The sequence below is a fragment of the Panulirus ornatus genome, chromosome 2 (genome assembly GCF_036320965.1).
Source record: "Panulirus ornatus isolate Po-2019 chromosome 2, ASM3632096v1, whole genome shotgun sequence".
Taxonomy (NCBI): Eukaryota; Metazoa; Arthropoda; class Malacostraca; order Decapoda; family Palinuridae; genus Panulirus; species Panulirus ornatus.
In genome coordinates, this window is record NC_092225.1 from 101,269,242 (window position 1) to 101,289,877 (window position 20,636).

General features: G+C 40.9%; 1 protein-coding gene across 5 annotated transcripts in view; it reads right to left on the reverse strand.

The window, feature by feature from the left end:
• Nucleotides 1-20,636, reverse strand: part of Nak (Numb-associated kinase) — a 555,804-nt gene that overhangs the window by 98,824 nt on the left and 436,344 nt on the right. The gene's annotated exons all lie outside the window — the stretch shown is intronic.

A 20,636-nucleotide genomic window follows, 5' to 3' on the forward strand; every position in this document is an offset into this window, starting at 1 on the left:
GGATCAAAGAATTTTTAACCAACAGAAAATTCAATTAAAAAATATGTGCATCAGAGGAAGAAGTACTATCCGCAGTACTGCAAAGAATAGTTCAAGCTGCAATGCTCTTTGTGATCAAGATCTCAGATATAGATAAGGAAGTACAAAAGAGTGTAGTCAGATGTTCTGCAGATGACACTAAAGTAAGTAAAGCAACAGACTCTTTGGAGGATCAAAAAAAATTCAGAGACCTGTCTAATATTTGCATATGGGCATGTGAGAACTTAATGGAATTTATTGAAGAGATATTTGAACTTATTAGTCAGGGCAATTAATGCTATTGTAAAGCCTATATACAGAGGCCCTATGGTAAAAAATAGAGAAGGAAGCAAATGTTAGAGTAATTACCAGAGAAATACTTGAATTCAAGGAGCACAATGAAAAGAAAGTGCTTTCAAGCCAAATGATGAGTGGAATGACTAAAAGAATTAGTGTTACAGTCTTAGATGTTGGAAGGAGAGAAAGATGATATCATATGCTTGGCAATAAATAAAGGGAATAAAGAATTATCTTCTGAAACTGAGAGCAATTTCCTACTTATGGAGCAAAAGCTACATAGAGGGGGTTCCTGGGGCAGGAAAATAAAGTAATTTCGGAAGTCATATAAAAAATACATTAGAAAAAGATACTTGAATGCCCAGCAAGGAAGTTGGGATGATTATCTAATGTAATACTGGGTAACCTAAGAAATTTTAATGGAGTGACAATCTGAATATTCAAAAGATCAGAATCATGATAGAAGACAATACCAGATGAACCTAAAATAGATAACTGTGCTAGAAGAGAGAATGCAGAAAAAAATAGCATTATAGAACAAGCAAGATATGTGAGGGGATAAGGTGAGGCGGTCGAGAGAAGTATCGTTTGTCAACATACAAGTGGAGAGTGCAATGTGTTGGCAAAATCTCACTGAAAGTACTCATAAGTAAGTACACTACAAACATGGATTCAACACATTACACACCCAATAATGTCAAAGACATAACTTCCATTCTGAAGATAATGAACACCTTAACTGTTCTGCATTCACCACATACAAACACACATCATACCACACTTCTTGACCTGCAGTTCTGCCCAATGGATGTAGCCAGCTTCCTGTGTACTGCAAAAGCTCCATAGAGGGGGTTCCTGGGGCAGGAAAATAAAGTAAATTATATAAAAAAAAAAAAAAAGAGGGAATAAAATCATAAGTCAATATCAATTGATTATGCAAAAAGGAACATGGTTTCGGTACATTATACATGACAGTTATGGACTAGATGTGTGTAAATAGACATTTTCTTTGTTTGTTCCTGATGCTACATAAGTTAGGTGGAAAAGGAAATTAATGGGAAAAAAGGAGTGATATGGAAAGCAGACACTGGATGCAAGACCACAGTTAATATATGGAAAGGCTATCAAATACTTCTATACAGCTAATGGGAACATATAAAGAGGATCTGGCATTATTCACACAACAATGTGGAACATGTTGGAGAAAATATGATATCTTTTAAATGCCTACAAAGAATAGATAAGAAGAGATAAAGCAGTTCGTACAGAATTTTGATTAACATAGAAAAAGATATGAAGTACTGTCTATACATCTGTATAACAGCATAAAGAAGATAAAGAAGCATTTTTTATACAACCATATAGAAGGAAGTTATGTTACCTGAGAACATGAAAGTAACATACTATTAAGGTCAGACCAAGATGACAAAGACAAAGGACTAAAGGTTTAGCAAAGTAGTTAAAATTATAACAACAAAGATGAAACTATCAGGATGTTCCATGGAACACGTATCACCTACAGTACAGCATAGATCCTAGGAGTGAAACCAAGTCAAACCATTTTATAAATGGCAGAAAAGTACAACTAGGGGTAAAGGCCTTATGTTACTCAATTCTTAAATGATGGGAAACAGCTGTGGGTTAACATTTTCATTAGTGGGGAAAACCATGATAAAGCAATGTTAAGTTCTAGGTAAAATCTTTTAATGTAGCATAAAAATAACACTAAAGTTATGGGTCTAATGCCATTCAACTCTTTTGATGCTGGAAATAATCATACAGTCTCAGGGTTGAAGGATGAATGTTACTGAAGTTATGAAGTAAATTAATTACCAAGTCAAATTGTTTTTCAAAAAGGTAAAATCCGAACTAGAATTATTGTTCTCATGCCATATAATTCATCAGAAGCTTGAAAACAACTATAAGAAGTTCACTGAGTATCTTGAATTAGAATTTTCAAACTGGTACCAAGATTAGGATGACAGTTGAAAATGTGAATCCCGACAACAGACAAAGGATGTACGGAGAGACAATGTACTAGCAAACAGACAACAGACAGACAGGTGGATTGATAATGCAGGACTCAGCAATTCCTAAGTGTCTGCCATGATATGCAGGCAACACAACTGGAAGTATTGGTCTTATGCTATTCAATTCTTTAGATGCTAGGAAACAAATGTAACAAATTTCATGACTAAAGATGGAAGTTCTTTTCAAATTATGAGACAATTCAATTTCCAGGTTCAAAATTTTCAAGGAGTGGCAGAACCAAGTTAAATTCCTAGTTCAAATTCTTTTTAAAGTGACATAGAAATAAAACTAGAATTATAAGTCTTTGCTGTTCACTTCTTCAGATGCTGGGAAACAATGGTATTAAATCTAAATCTTATGGCCAAATGTTGAATTTTCTTCAGGTTATTAGGAAGGCTGATTTCCAGGTTAAAAATTTTTTCAGCTGGTATAACTCACTCAAAATCTATGCTAGAGTCATACGTCTTATTCTATTTAATTAATCATATGCTTGGAAAAACTGGAGAAACAACTTAACTATACATAGTTTAATAAGTACCTGGCTTTGAATTTTCAAGTTGTGGCCAATGTCAGTTTGAACATTAAAGTGTTGATCCTAAAGACAGATGGATGATGTATGGAGAGACAAGTGATGGATTGCTGGACATATATATGAAGGATGAACAGGTGGAGAGATGATGACAAACTGATTCCAAAGTAACTAACAATTTGTATAGTACTGGGTGAGTTTTAAGAAGACTTCTTGTTTGGTTGTCATGCCTTCTGGTTACCTTGGTGCATCTCAGAAAAATCTGTTCACTGTTGAAGTTGTCCAACTCTTTTATAAACTTCATGACTAGCTCAACCTTCTCTATTTTTTTCTCCATAGTGGACAGACCAGTAGCCCTAAGCCTCTCACTTTAGCTCATCTTTCTTAATTCTGGTAACATCATAGCTGCCTTTCTCTGGACCATATCAATTAGATTTTATGCTTCTCTAGGTGCAATTACCTGGGCTAAAAGGGATAAAACCATTTTTCGACAAATTTATGTTGCGACCGATTTTGAGGAATTTATAAAGTGCTTGACCCTAATGGTAATTCAGTACTTTTTACCACAAAAAAGATATCTAATAACTTAAAACTATTTACACAGAATTAAATATTTTGGTTTTCTTTAACAGATATCAAAAAACTGAAAACCAATTATATGAAATTACACATTTTGGCTTCCTTTTAAAACAATAACCAACATTAATGTCTAAATTTTTCCAATACTTTTATTAGTTCCATAGTCATTATACAATTCAAAGTTGCCTCAGAAAACTCCAACATTTTTGTCATTCCATTAGCACATATTCTATGGTACTGCTGAATCTGCAGGTGTCACATACTGGGGAAGGCATCCTCTCCATTGAATGACTATGGGTAACATGGTAAGACAAATCCTTAGATGCCAAAATTTTGTGAGTATGTGATTCATAGACACTAAGAAAAAATTGTGACCAATGATAATTTGAAGCTCAAAAGTATGACTCTTGACAGATGATGGATGGACTGATGATGGACTGATGGAAAGATAATGGATAAACAACAGGTGGAAGACAGATAGCTGGATGGATGAATGGGCAGATGAATGAAAGATGGAGAGATAAAAATGATGGAGAAACTGATATGTAAATGTATGCCATGCTGCACAGCCAATTAGTGGTGTGGGTCTTACACTAATCAATCCTTAAGATGCTAGAAAGCAACTGTACAAGTTTTCATGGCAAAAGATAGAAGTTTCTTCAAGTCATGAGCCAACGTAAGTTCCATGTTTAACAATAATATAAGCGGCATATACAGGTAAAGTTAAACCTATTCATCGGTGGTACTGAAATGAAAATGAAGTTATGGATCTTATGCCATCTAATAATTTAGATGCAAAAAAAACAAAAAAAACTAAGTAGTTTCATAACAAAAGGTTCAATTTTCTTCAAGGTATGTAGTAAATACTTTTCAGGTTAAACTTCATTATAAGTGTTATACCTCTGGCAGATGTGCTAGACTCCACCTGCATGAGGTTGCACTGTACGTGAAAAGCAACCTTTGGTGACACTTTATCATTAGGGGTAGTCTCATCAAAGAACTTATCATTCCAAAGGAGTCTACATGTCACAGCTAATGGAAGAAGTACAGTCTTGGGCTGCAGGAGACTTTAGGAAGGTCCGGGATAACACTGTGATATTTTCATATAAATAGGTCAGGGTTATCATAAATCAATAAAAAACTAGCAAAATCTAAACAATTGTTATTTGTATAATGCAACTCAATTCATTTAATGCTGGGATACAAACGTATGAAATTAGCCATGAATGTGATTTATATTTTCAAGAAGACTAAGATTATACTATATTTATCTTTTTTTTATTATACTTTGTCGCTGTCTTCCATGTAAACGAGGAAGCGCAAGGAAACAGACGAAAGAATGGCCCAACCCACTCACATACACATGTATATACATACACGTCCACACATGCACATATACATACCTATACATCTCAATGTATACATATATATACACACACAGACATATACATATATACACAAGTACATAATTCATACTGTCTGCCCTTATTCATTCCCGTCGCCACCCCGCCACACATGAAATAACAACCCCTTCCCTCCACGTGTGTGTGAGGTAGCACTAGGAAAAGAAAACAAAGGCCACATTTGTTCACACTCAGTCTCTAGCTGTCATGTATCATGCACCAAAACCACAGCTCCCTTTTCACATCAAGGCCCCACAAAACTTTCCATGGTTTACCCCAGATGCTTCACATGCCCTGGTTCAATCCATTGACAGCACGTCGATCCTGGTATGCCACATCGTTCTAATTCACTCTATTCCTTGCACGCCTTTCACCTTCCTGCATGTTCAGGCCCCGATCACTCAAAATCTTTTTCACTACATCTTTCCACCTCCAATTTGGTCTCCCACTTCTCCTCATTCCCTCCATCTCTGACACATATATCCTCTTTGTCAATCTTTCCTCACTCATTCTCTCCATTTGACCAAACCACTTCAAAACACCCTCTTCTGCTCTCTCAACCACACTCTATATTTCCACACATCTCTCTTACCCTTTCATTACTTACTCGATCAAACCACCTCACACCACATATTGTCCTCAAACATCTCATTTCCAGCACATCCACCCTCCTCCGCACAACTCTATCCATAGCCCACGCCTTGCAACCATATAACATTGTTGGAACCACTATACCTTCAAACATACCCATTTTTGCTTTCCAAGATAATGTTCTCGACTTCCACACATTCTTCAACGCTCCCAGAACTTTCACCCCCTCCCCCACCCTATGATTCACTTCCGCTTCCATGGTTCCATCCACTGCCAAATCCACTCCCAGATATCTAAAACACTTCACTTCCTCGTTTTTCTCCATTCAAACTTACCTCCCAATTGACTTGACTCTCAACCCTACTGTACCTAATAACCTTGTTCTTATTCACATTTACTCTCAGCTTTCTTCTTTCACACACTTTACCAAACTCAGTCACAAGCTTCTGCAGTTTCTCACATGAATCAACCACCAGTGCTGTATCATCAGCGAACAACAACTGACTCACTTCCCAAGCTCACTCATCCACAACAGACTGCATACTTGCTCCTCTTTCCAAAAGTCTTGCATTCACCTCCCTAACAACCCCATCCATTAACAAATTAAACAACCATGGAGACATCACACACCCCTGCTGCAAACCTACATTCACTGAGAACCAATCACTTTCCTCTCTTCCTACACGTGCACATGCCTTACATCCTCGATAAAAACTTTTCACTGCTTCTAACAACTTTCCTCCCACACCATATATTCTTAATACCTTCCACAGAGCATTTCTATCAACTCTATCATATGCCTTCTCCAGATCCATAAATGCTACATACAAATCCATTTGCTTTTCTTAGTATTACTCACATACATTCTTTAAAGCAAACACCTGATCCACACATCCTCTACCACTTCTGAAACCTACCTGCTCTTCCCCAATCTGATGCTCTGTACATGCCTTCACCCTCTCAATCAATACCCTCCCATATAATTTCTCAGGAATTATCAACAAACTTATACCTCTGTATATACAGAGCCATCCCTGGGGATAGGGGAGAAAGAACACTTCCCACGCATTCTCTGTGTGTCTTAGAAGGCGACTAAAGGGGACGGGAGTGGGGGGGCTACAAACCCTCCCCTCCTTGCATTTCAACTTTATAAAAGAGGAAACAGAAGAAAGAGTCATGCGGGGAGTGCTCATCCTCCTCGAAGGCTCAGATAGGGGTGTCTAAATGTGTGTGGATTTAACCAAGATGAGAAAAAAGTAGAGATAGGTAATTTATTTGTAGTATAAACCAGGGCATGTGAAGTGTCTGGGGTAAACCATGGAAAGGTCTGTGGGGCCTGGATGTGGAAAGGGAGCTGTGGTTTCAGTGCATTACACATAACAACTAGAGACTGAGTGTGGGCGGATTTGGCCTTTTCTTTCTTTTCCTGTTGCCACCTCACTGGTGGGGAGGAGATGCTATTTGTTCTGTACAAGAAGGACACTTTGCTATCATTAGGCTCCATCTTTTGAACATTCTCTACTGTCATATAATTTTCTAAGTTTCTGTATGCAATCTGTACTCACCATATTCATTCTAAGTTTCTGTATGCAATCTGTACTCACCATATTCATTCATTTTGTTCCATTTATCCATTACTCTTGTGCAGTATTACAGAAGTACTTTTTAACAAGTTTCTTACTTAATTTCATATGTCCTCTGGTTTTTCTATTCCTACAGAATTGTTCACTGTCCTTATCAACAGTCTGTTTCAAAAACTATAGAGTTGATAGAGATGCTCTGTGGAAGGAATTAAGTTGTGGGACGTAAGTTGTTAGAAGCAGTGAAGTTCTTATTGAGAATGTAAGGCATGTGTACGTGTAGGAAGAGAGGAAAGTGATTGGTTCTCAGTGAATGTTGGTTTGCGGCAGGGATGCGTATTGTCTCCATGGTTGTTTAATTTGTTTATGGATGGGGTTGTTAGGGAGGTGAATGCAAGGGTTTTGGAAAGAGGGGCAAGTATGCAGTCTGTTGTGGATGAGAGAGCTTGGGAAGTAAGACGTTGTTCGCTGATGATACAGTGCTAGAGGCTGATTTGGGTGAGAAACTGCAGAAGCTGGTGACTGAGTTTGGTAAAGTGTGTGAAAGAAGAAAGCTGAGAGTAAATGTGAAAAAGAGCAAGGTTATTAGGTACAGTAGGGTTGAGGGACAAGTCAATTGGTAGGTAAGTTCGAATGGAGAAAAACTGGAGGAAGTGAAGTGTTTTAGATACCTGGGAGTGGATTTGGCAGCAGATGGAACCATGGAAGCGGAAGTGAATCATAGGGTGGGGGAGGGGGCAAAAGTTCTGGGAGCATTGAAAAATGTGTGGAAGTCGAGAACATTATCTTGGAAAGCAAAAATGGGTATGTTTGAAGGTATAGTGGTTCCAACAATGTTATATGGTTGCGAGGCATAAGCTATGGATAGAGTTGTGTGGAGGAGGGTGGATGTGCTGGAAATAAGATGTTTGAGGACAATATGTGGAGTGAGGTGGTTTGATTGAGTAAGGAATGAAAGGGTAAGAGAGATGTGTGGTGGTAAAACGAGTGTGTTGAGAAAGCAGAAGAGGGAGTATTGAAATGGTTTGGTCACATGGAGAGAATGAGTGAGGAAAGATTGACAAAGAGGGTATATGAGTCAGAGGTGGAGGGAACGAGAAGTGGGAGACCAAATTGGAGGTGGAAAGGTGGAGTGAAAAAGATTTTGAGTGATCGGGGCCTAAACATGCAGTAGGGTGAAAGGTGTGCAAGGAATATAGTGAATTGGAATGATGTGGTATACTGGGGTCAATGTGCTGTCAATGGATTGAACCAGGGCATGTGAAGCATCTGGGGTAAACCATGGAAAGTTTTGTGGGGCCTGGATGTGGAAAGGGAGCTGTGGTTTCAGTGCATTATACATGACAGCTAGAGACTGAGTGTGAACGAATTTGGCCTTTGTTATCTTTTCCTAGCGCTACCTCACGCACATGCGGGGGGAGGGGGTTTCATTTCATGTGTGGCGGGGTGGCGACGGGAATGAATAAGGGCAGACAGTATGAATAATGTACATGTGTATATATGTGTTTGTCTGTGTGTGTACATATATGTATACGTTGAGTGTATAGATATGTTTATGTGCTGGGTTTGGATGTGTATGTATGTACATGTGTATGTGGGTGGGTTGGGCCATTCTTTCATCTGTTTCCTTGCGCTACCTCGCTAATGTGGGAGACAGCGACAAAGTATAATAAAAATATAAATACTTGATGTCACAACATAGAGCAATATGATACAGCCTAAACTTCCTTGTTACCTATCTCATGCTATATCCTAATCCAGATGTAATAAAAAGTAGGTAATTATCCGAGTTTTCACTATGTAGTAGGCATGGAAAGTTCATTGTTGCAACTAGAGATGAAATGAATTCTACACTAATTCACCCAAATTTCTTGAGCATTTTCTATCTTACAGCTTCTTAAATTTAGGTATGCTGTCTGCATTAACCACATTTTAGTAGTTTTGTTCCATTCATACCCCATTCTCATACTATTATTGTACTTCCTCACATCTTATTTAACAAGTTTCTTTCATAATTTCATGCTTTATCCTCAAGCAATCTAACTGGAAATAACCTGCCAAATAACACGAGAATAACAAAATGCATTTTTGACGACAGGAAATTATTCATCTTGGAAGCCCTCATGATACAAGAATTTTCACCTGCCAATAATAGTCAGGTGAGGTAATGCATTACTCAACTTTAACGAGTAAGCAGCTCGTAATCAAGGTTGAGTAGAGTAGCGTAATATACCTCACGGCCAGCATGAAGACTCCACTCCCCAGGGTCACTACCTGTCTGTATACCTGACACAACAAAAGACCCACCATTTGCTTCACTCACTATCCAGCCACCATGATGGAGACACCTTCAGACATAAAAGAGGATCAGAAGCTGACATCATTTTGCATGAAGATATAATAAGGTTCCCTGAATTTTGAAATACTATTTTATCTATTCTTTGTTGTGAACTTTTAAGGTAGAATTTGCTTTTGACAGTTGATTTTCAATCCCCAGAAAAGAAATAAAGGAACCATAAGAAGTCTTAAGCAAACAAGTTAGAAGTTTACTATTGCTGGATATATATCCCCTGGGGATAGGGGAGAAAGAAAACTTCCCATATATTCCCTGTGTGTCATAGAAGGCGACTAAAGGGGGCAGAGTGGGTTGCTGGAAACACTCCCCTCCTTGTATTTCAATTTTCTAAATGGGGAAACAGAAGAGGGAGTCAGGCAGGGAGTGCTCATCCTCCTCGAAGGCTCAGATTGGGGTGTCTAAATGTGTGTGGACGTAACCAAGATGAGAAGAAAGAGATAGGTAGTGTGTTTGAGGAAAGAAACCTGGATGTTTTGGTTCTGGGTAAAATGAAGCTCAAGGGTAAAGAGGAAATGGTTTGGAAAAGTCTTGGGAATATGACAAGTCAGGGGTTGGTGAGAGGACAAGAGCTAAGGAAGGAGTAGCACTACTTCTGAAGTAGTTGTGGGAGTGTGTGATAGAGTGTAAGAAAGTAAATTCTAGATTGATGTGGGTAAAACTGAAAGTAGATGGAGAGAGATGGGTGATTATTGGTGCATATGCACCTGGTCATGAGAAGAAAGATCATGAGAAGCAAGTGTTTTGAAAGCAGCTGAGGGAGTGTGTCAGCAGCTTTGGTGCACGAGACCGGGTGTTAGTGATAGGGGATTTAAATGTGAAGGTGATTAATGTGGCAGCTGAGGGTATGACTGTACATGAGGTATTCAGTGTTGTGAATGGAAATGGTGAAGAACTTGTGGATTTGTGTGCTGAAAAAAGACTGGTGACTGGGAATACCTGGTTTAAAATGAGAGATATACATATGTATACATATGTGAGTAGGAGAGATGGTCAGGGAGCTTTACTGGATTAAGTGTTAATTGATAGGTGGGTAGGAGAGAGACTTTTGGATGTTAATGTGCTGAGAGGAGAGCTGGAGGGATGTCTGATCACTATCTCGTGGAGGCAAAGGTGAAGATCTGTAGAGGTTTTCAAAAAAGAAGAGAGAATGCTGGGGAGAAGAGAGTAGTGAGAGTAAGTGAGCTTGGAAAGGAGACTTGTGTGAGGAAGTACAAAGAGAGATTCAGTGTATGATGGCAAATGACATGTGGAGAGAAGGTGAGGAATGGGATGTATTTAGGGAAGCAGTGGTGGCATGTGCAAAAGATGCATGTGGCATGAGAAAGGTGGTAGATAGGCAGATTAGAAAGAGTAGTGAATGGTGGGATGAAGAAGTAAAGTTGTTAGTGAAAGAGAAAAGAGAGGGGTGAGGACGATACTTACAAGGAAGGAGCGCAAATGACTGAGAGATGTACAAAAGAAAGTGGCAGAAGGTCAAGAGGAAGGTGCAAGGGTTGAAGAAGAAGACAAATGAGAGTTGGGGTGAGAGAGCATCATTATATTTTAGGGAGAATAAAAAGTTGTTTTGGAAGGAGGTAGATAATGTGCATAAGACAAGGGAACAAATGGTAACATCGGTGAAGTGGGCAAGGGGGTAAGTAAAAACAGGTAGTGATGGAGTGAGGAGGAGATGGAATGAGTATTTTGAAGGTTTGTTGAATGTGTTTGATGATAGAGTGGCAGATGTAGGGTGTTTTGGTTGGTGTGGTGTGTGAAGTGAGAGGGTCAGGGAGAATGGTTTGGTAAAGAGAGAGGAGGTAATGAAAGCTTTTTGGAAGATGGAATACAGCAAGGTGGTGCATTTGAATGGTACTGCAATAGAATTTAAGAAGGGGTGACTGTGTTGCTGACTGGTTTGTAAGGACATTCACTGTATGTATGGATCATGGTGAAGTGTCTGAAGATTGGCGGAATGCATGCATAGTGCCAATGTACAAATGCAAAGGGGGTAAAGGTGAGTGCTGAAACTACAGAGACATAAGTTTGTCGAGGATTTCTGGGAAATATGGGAGGATATTGATTGAGAGTCATGTGAGCATCAGACTGGGGAAGAGTAGTGTGGTTTCAGAAGTGGCAGAGGATCTGTGGATCAGGTGTTTGCTTTGAAGAATGTGTGAGAAATACTTAGAAAAACAGATGGATTTGTATGCAGCATTTATGGATCTGGAGAAGGCATAGGATGGGGTTGATAGAGATGCTTTGTGGAAGGTCTTAAGAGTATATGGTATGAGAGGTAAGCTGCTAGAAGCAATCAAAAGTTTTTACCATGGATATAAGGCATGTGTACAAGTAGGAAGAGAGGAAAGTGATTGGTTCCCAGAGAAGGTCGGTCTGTGGCAAGGGTGTGTGATGTCCCCATAGTTGTTTAATCTGTTTATGGATGGGGTGGTTAGGGAGGTAAATGCAAGAGTTTTGGAGAGAGGGGTGAGTTTGGAGTCTGTTGGAGACAAGAGGGCTTGGGAAGTGAGTCATTTGTTGTTCGCCAGTGACACAGCTCTGGTAGCTGATTTGAGTGAGAAACTGCAGAAGTTGGTGACTGAGTCTGGAAAAGTGTGTGAAAGGAGAAAGTTGAGAGAGAATGTGAATAAGAGCAATGTTATTAGGTTCAGTAGGGTTGAGGGACAAGTAAATTGGGACGTAAGTTTGAATGGAGAAAAACTGGAGGAAGTGAAGTGTTTTAGAGATCTGGGAGTGGACTTAGCAGTGATTGGAACCATAGAAGCGGAGGTGAGTCACAGTACAGGGGAGGAGGCAAAGGTTCTGAGAGCGATAAAGAATGTGTGGAAGGAGAGAACATTATCTCGAAGAGCAAAAATGGGTATGTTTGAAGGAATAGTTTGACAGAACATCATTCTGGGTAAACCACATAGTTCAAATTTCACTCTATTCCTTGCACAGCTTTCAACCTCCTCTATGTTCAGGCCCTGATTGCTCAAAATCTTTTTCACTCCAACCTCCCACCTCCAATTTGGTCTCCTGCTTCTCCTTCTTCCCCCCACCTCTGACACATATATCCTCTCTGTCATTCTTTCCTCACACATTCTCTCCATGTGTCCAAACCATTTCAACACATGCTCTTCTGCTCTCTCAACCACACTCTTTTTATTATCACACATCTCTCTTACCCTTTCATTACTTACTCAATCAAATCACCTCACAAACCACATAGTGTCTTCAAACATTTCATTTCCAACACATCCACCCTCCTCCGCACAATCCTATATATAGCCCAGACCTCGCAACCATATAACATTGTTGGAACCATTATTCCCTTCAAACATACCAATTTTTGCTCTCTGAGATAATGTTCTCACCTTCCACACATTCTTCAATGCTCCCAGAACCTTCACTCCCTCCCCACCCTGTGACTCAATTCTGCTTCCATGCTTCCATGTGCTGTAGATATCTAATACACTTCACTTCCTCCAGTTTTTCTCCATTCAAACTTATCTCCCAATTAACTTGTCCCTCAACCCTACTGAACCTAATGACCTTACTCTTATTCACATTTACTCTCAACTTTCTTCTTTCACATACTTTACCAAACTCAGTCACCAACTTCTGCAGTTTCTCACCCGAATCAGCCACCAGCACTGTATCATCAGCGAACAACTGACTCACTTCCCAAGCCCTCTCATCCACAACAGACCACATACCTACCCCTCTCTCCAAAACTCCCTGGAGATAGGGGAGAAAGAATACTTCCCATGTATTCCCGAGTGTCGTAGAAGGCGACTAAAGAGGACAGGAGCAGGGGGCTGGAAACCCCCCCTCCTTGTATTTAAATTTCTAAAAGGGGAAACAGAAGAAGGAGTCATGCAGGGAGTCCTCATCCTCCTCAAAGGCTCAGATTGGGGTATCTAAATGTGTGTGGATGTAACCAAGATGAGCGAAAAGGAGAGAGAGGTAGTATGCCTAAGGAAAGGAACCTGGATGTTTTGGCTCTGAGTGAAACGAAGCTCAAGGGTAAAGGGGAAGAGTGGTTTGGGAATGTCTTGGGAGTAAAGTCAGGGGTTGGTGAGAGGACAAGAGCAAAAGAAGGAGTAGCACTACTACTGAAGCAGGAGTTGTGGGAATATGTGATAGAGCGTAAGAAACTAAACTCTAGATTGATATGGGTAAAACAAAAAGAGGAAGGAGAGGGATGGGTGATTATTGGCACCTATGCACCTGGTCATGAGAAGAAAGATCATGAGAGGCAAGTGTTTTGGGAGCAGATGAGTGAGTGCATTAATGGGTTATAGTGATGGGTAATTTAAAAGCAAAGGTGAGTAATGTTGCAGTTGAGGGTATAATTGGTGTACATGGGGTGTTTAGTGTTGTAAATGGAAATGGTGAAGAGCTTGTGGATTTGTGTGCTGAAAAGGGACTGGCGATTGGGAATAACTGGTTTAAAAAGAGAGATACACATAAGTATACGTATGTGAGTAGGAGAGATAGCCTGTGGCCTTGCCGGCCTTCATCGTCCGCAAAACTTTCACTACCTCTTCTCTGTTTACCAAATCATTCTCCATGACTCTCTCACTTCACATACCACCTTGAACACTCTATCATCTAACACATTCAACAAACCTTCAAAATACTCACTCCATCTCCTCACATCACCACTAGTTGTTATTACCTCCCCATTAGCCACCTTTACCGATGTTGCCATTTGTTCTCTAGTCTTATGCACTTTATTTACCTCCTTCCAAAACATCTTTTTATCCTCCCTAAAATTTAATGATACTCTTTCACCCCAACTCTAATTTGCCCTCTTTTTCACCTCTTGCACCTTTCTCTTGACCTCCTGCCTCTTTCTTTTATACATCTCTCAGTCATTTGCATTATTTCCCTGCAAAAATCGTCCAAATGCCTCTCTTCTCTCTCACTAATAATCTTACTGCTTCATCCCACCACTCACTACCCTTTCTAATCTGCCCACCTCCCATGCTTCACATGCCACAAGCATCTTTTGTACAAGCCATCACTGCTTCCCTAAATACATCCCATTCCTCTCCCACTCCCCTCACATCCTTTGCTCTCACCTTTTTCCATTCTGCATTCAGTCTCTCCTGGCACTTCCTCACACAAGTCTCCATCCCAAGCTCACTTCCTCTCACCACTCTCTTCACCCCAACATATATATAGGGGATAGGGGAAAAAGAATTCTTCCCATGCATTCCTCATGTGTCATGGAAGGCAACTATAGGGGACGGGACCGCGGGCTGGAAACCCTCCCCTCCTTGTATTTTAACCTTCTAAAAGGGGAAACAGAAGAAGGAATCACGCGGGGAGTGCTCATTCTCCTCGAAGGCTCAGATTGGGGTGTCTAAATTTGTGTGGATGTAACTAAGATAAGAAAAAAGGAGAGACAGGTAGTATGTTTGAGGAAAGGAACCTGGATGTTTTGGCTCTGAGTGAAAGGAAACTCAAGGGTAAAGGGGAAGAGTGTTTTGGGAATGTCTTGGGAGTAAAGTCAGGGGTTAGTGAGAGGACAAGAGCAAGGGAAGGAGTAGCACTACTCCTTAAACAGGAGTGATGGGAGTATGTGATAGAGTGTAAGAAAGTAAACTCTAGACTGATATGGGTAATAATGAAAGTGGATGGAGAGAGATAGGTGATTATTGGTGCATATGCACCTGGGCATGAGAAGAAAGATCATGAGAGGCAAGAGTTTCGGTAGCAGCTGAGTGAGTGTTAGTAGTTTTGACGCACGAGACCGGGTTATAGTGATGGGTGATTTGAATGCAAAGGTGAGTAATGTGGCAGTTGAGGGAATAATTGGTGCACATGGGGCACTTACTGTTGTAAATGGAAATGGTGAAGAGCTTGTAGATTAATGTGCTGAAAAAGGACTGGGAATACCTGGTTTAAAAAGAGAGATATACATAAGTATACATATGTAAGTAGGAGAGATGGCCAGAGAGCATTATTGGATTACATGTTAATTGATAGGCATGCGAAAGAGAGACTTTTGGATGTTACTGTGCTGAGAGGTGCAACTGGAGGGATGTCTGATCACTATCTTGTGGAGGCGAAGGTGAAGATTTGTAGAGGTTTTCAGAAGAGAAGAGGGAAAGTTAGGGTGAAGAGAGTGGTGAGAGTAAGTGAGCTTGGGAAGGAGACTTGTGTGAGGAAGTACCAGGAGAGACTGAGTACAGAATGGAAAAAGGTTAGAACAAAGGACGTAAGGGGAGTAGGGGATTAATGGGATGTATTCAGGGAAGCAGTGATGGCTTGTACAAAAGATGCTTGTGGCATGAGAAGCGTGGGAGGTGGGCAAATTAGAAAGGGTAGTGAGTGGTGGGATGAAGAAGTAAGATTATTAGTGAAAGAGAAGAGAGAGGCATTTGTACGATTTTTGCAGGGAAATAATGCAAATGACTGAGAGATGTATAAAAGAAAGAGGCAGGAGGTCAAGAAAAAGGTGCAAGAGGTGAAAGAGCAGGCAAATGAGAGTTGGGGTGAGAGAGTATTATTAAATTCTAGGGAGAATTAAAAGATGTTTTGGAAGGAGGTAAATAAAGTGCATAAGACAAGGGAACAAATGGGAACTTCAGTCAAGGGGGCTAATGGGGAGGTGATAACAAGTAGTGGTGATGTGAGAAGGAGATGGAGTGAGTATTTTGAAGGTTTGTTGAATGTGTTTGATGATAGAGTGGCAGATATAGGTTGTTATGGTCAAGGTGGTGTGCAAAGTGAGAGGGTTAGGGAGAATGATGTGGTAAACAGAGAAGAGGTAGTAAAAGCTTTACGGAAGATGAAAGCCGGCAAGGCAGTGGGTTCGGATGGTATTGCAGTGGAATTTATTAAAAAAGGGGGTGACTGTATTGTTGACTGGTTGGTAAGGTTATTTAATGTATGTATGACTCATGGTGAGGTGCCTGAGGATTGGAGGAATGCTTGCATAGTACCATTGTACAAAGGCAAAGGGGATAAAAGTGAGTGCTCAAATTACAGAGGTATAAGTTTGTGAGTATTCCTAGGAAATTATATGGGAGGGTATTGATTGAGAGGGTGAAGGCATGTACAGAGTATCAGACTGGGGAAGAGCAGTGTGGTTTCAGAAGAGGTAGAGGATGTGTGGATAAGGTGTTTGCTTTGAAGAATGTATGTGAGAAATACTTAGAAAAGCAAATGGATTTGTATGTAGCATTTATGGATCTGAAGAAGGCATATGATAGAGTTGATAGAGATGCTCTATGGAATGTATTAAGAATATATGGTGTGGGGGGCAAGTTGTTAGACGCAGTGAAAAGTTTTTATCTACGATGTAAGGCATGTGTACGTGTAGGAAGAGAGGAAAGCGATTGGTTCTCAGTGAATGTTGGTTTGCGGCAGGGGTGTGTGATGTCTCCATGGTTGTTTAATTTGTTTACGGAAGGGGTTGTTAGAGAGGTGAATGCAGGAGTTTTGGAAAGAAGGGCAAGTGTGCAGTCTGTTGTGGATGAGAGAGCTTGGGAAGTGAGTCAGTTGTTGTTCGCTGATGATACAGCACTGGCGGCTGATTCTTGTGAGAAACTGCAGAAGCTGGTGACTGAGTTTGGTAAAGTGTGTGAAAGAAGAAAGCTGAGAGTAAATGTGAATAAGAGCAAGGTTATTAGATACGGTAGGGTTGAGGGACAAGTCAATTGGGAGGTAAGTTTGAATGGAGATAAACAGGAGGAAGTGAGGTGTTTTAGATATCTGGGAGTGGATTTGGCAGCATATTGAACCTTGGAAGAGGAAGTGAATCATAGGGTGGGGGAGAGGGCGAAAGTTCTGGGAGCCTTGAAGAATGTGTGGAAGTTGAGATCACTATCTCGGAAAGCAAAAATGGGTATGTTTGAAGGAATAGTGGTTCCAACAATGTTATATGGTTGCGAGGCATAGGCTATAGACAGAGTTGTGTGGAGGAGGGTGGATGTGCTGGAAATGAGATGTTTGAGGACAATATGTGGTGTGAGGTGGTTTGATTGAGTAAGTAATGAAAGGGTAAGAGAGATGTGTGGTGGTAAAAAGAGTGTGGTTGAGAGAGCAGAAGAGGGTGTTTTGAAATGGTTTGGTCACATGGAGAAAATGAGTGAGGAAAGATTGACAAATAGGATATATGTGTCAGAGGTGGAGGAAACAAGAAGTGGGACACCAAATTGGAGGTGGAAGGATGGAGTGAAAACGATTTTGAGTGATTGGGGCCTGAACATGCAGGAGGGTGAAAGGCATGCAAGGAATAGAGTGAATTGGAATGATGTGGTATATCGGGGTCGATGTGCTGTCAATGGATTGAACCAGGGCATGTGAAGCATCTGGGGTAAACCATGGAAAGTTGTGTGGGGCCTGGATGTGGAAAGGGAGCTGTGGTTTCGGTGCATTATATATAACAGCTAGAGACTGAGTGTGAACGAATGTGGCCTTTGTTGTCTTTTCCTAGCGCTACCTCATGCACATGCGGGGGGAAGGGGCTGTCATTTCATGTGTGGCAGGGTGGCGACGGGAATGAATAAGGGCAGACAGTTTGAATTATGTACATGTGTATATATGTATATGTCTGTGTGTGTATATATATGTATACGCTGAGATGTATAGGTATGTATATGAGCGTGTGTGGACGTGTACGTATATACATGTGTGTATGGGTGGGTTGGGCCATTCTTTCGTCTGTTTCCTTGTGCTACCTCACTAACACGGAAGACAGCATAAGCTATGATATATAAATAAATATATACATATATATGTATGTGAGAAATACTTAAGAGAAGCAAAAGGATTTGTTTGTAGCATTTATGGATCTGTAGAAGACATATGATAGAGTTGATAGAGATCCTCTGTGGAAGGTATTAAGAATATATGGAGTGGGAGGCAAGTTGTTAGAAGCAGTGAAAAGTTTTTATCGAGGATGTAAGGCATGTGTACGTGTAGGAAGAGAGGAAAGTGATTGGCTCTCAGTGAATGTAGGTTTGCAGCAGGGGTGTGTAATGTCTCCATGGTTGTTTCATTCATTTATGGATGGGGTTGTTAGGGAGGTGAATGCAAGAGTTTTGGAAAGAGGGGAAAGTATGCAGTCTGTTGTGGATGAGAGAGCTTGGGAAGTGAGTCAGTTGTTGTTCGCTGATGATACAGCGCTGGTGGATGATTCGTGTGAGAAACTGCAGAAGCTGGTGACTGAGTTTGGTAAAGTGTGTGAAAGAAGAAAGTCGAGAGTAAATGTGAATAAGAGCAAGGTTATTAGGTACAGTAGGATTGAGGGTCAAGTCAATTGGGAGGTAAGTTTGAATGGAGAAAAACTGGAGGAAGTATAGTGTTTTAGATACCTGGGAGTGGATTTGGCAGTGGATGGAACCATGGAAGCAGAAGTGAATCATAGGGTGGGGGGAGGGGGTGAAAATTCTGGGAGCCTTGAAGAATGTGTGGAAGTCGAGAACATTCTCTCGGAAAGCAAAAATGGGTATGTTTGAAGGAATAGTGGTTCCAAAGATGTTGTATTGTTGCGAGGCGTGGGCTATTGATAGAGTTGTGCGGAGGAGGGTGGATGTGCTGGAAATGAGATGTTTGAGGACAACATGTGGTGTGAGGTGGTTTGATCGAGTAAGTAACAATAGGGTAAGAGAGATGTGTGGTATTAAAAAGAGTGTGGTTGAAAGAGCAGAAGTGGGTGTTTTGAAATGGTTTGGTCACATGGAGAGAATGAGAGAGGAAAGATTGACCAAGAGGATATATGTGCCAGAGGTTGAGGGAACGAGGAGAAGGGGGAGACCAAATTGGAGGAGGAAAGATGGAGTGAAAAAGATTTTGAGTGATTGGGGTCTGAACATTCAGGAGGGTGAAAGGCGTGCAAGGAATAGAGTGAATTGGAACAATGTGGTATACCAGGGTCGATGTGCTGTCAATGGATTGAACCAGGGCATGTGAAGTGTCTGGGGTAAACCATGGAAAGTTGTGTGGGGCCTGGATGTGGAAAGGGAGCTGTGGTTTCGGTGCATTATTACATGACAGCTAGAGACTGAGTGTGAACGAATGGGGCCTTTGTTGTCTTTTTCAAGCACTACCTCGCACACATGAGGGGGAAGGGGGTTGTTATTCCACGTGTGGCGAGGTGGCGATGGGAATGAATAAAGGCAGACAGTATGAATTATGTGCAAGTGTATATATGTATATGTCTGTGTGTGTATATATATATGTATACATTGAGATGTATAGGTATGTATATATGTGTGTGTGTGGACGTGTATGTATATACATGTGTATGTGGGTGGGTTGGGCCATTCTTTCATCTGTTTCCTTGCGCTACCTCGCTAACGTGGGAGACAGTGACACAGCAAAAAACATATATATATATTATTTTTTTTTTTATTATACTTTGTCGCTGTCTCCCGCGTTTGCGAAGTAGTGCAAGGAAACAGACGAAAGAAATGGCCCAACCCACCCCATACACATGTATATACATACTTCCACACACGCAAATATACATACCTACACAGCTTTCCATAGTTTACCTCAGACGCTTCACATGCCTTGATCCAATCCACTGACAGCACGTCAACCCCGGTATACCACATCGCTCCAATTCACTCTATTCCTTGCCCTCCTTTCACCCTCCTGCATGTTCAGGCCCCGATCACACAAAATCCTTTTCACTCCATCTTTCCACCTCCAATTTGGTCTCCCTCTTCTCCTCGTTCCCTCCACCTCCGACACAAATATCCTCTTGGTCAATCTTTCCTCACTCATTCTCTCCATGTGCCCAAACCACTTCAAAACACCCTCTTCTGCTCTCTCAACCACGCTCTTTTTATTTCCACACATCTCTCTTACCCTTACGTTACTCACTCGATCAAACCACCTCACACCACACATTGTCCTCAAACATCTCATTTCCAGCACATCCATCCTCCTGCACACAACTCTATCCATAGCCCACGCCTCGCAACCATACAACATTGTTGGAACCACTATTCCTTCAAACATACCCATTTTTGCTTTCCGAGATAATGTTCTCGACTTCCACACATTCTTCAAGGCCCCCAGAATTTTCGCCCCCTCCCCCACCCTATGATCCACTTCCACTTCCATGGTTCCATCCGCTGCCAGATCCACTCCCAGATATCTAAAACACTTCACTTCCTCCAGTTTTTCTCCATTCAAACTTACCTCCCAATTGACTTGACCCTCAACCCTACTGTACCAAATAACCTTGCTCTTATTCACATTTACTCTTAACTTTCTTCTTCCACACACTTTACCAAACTCAGTCA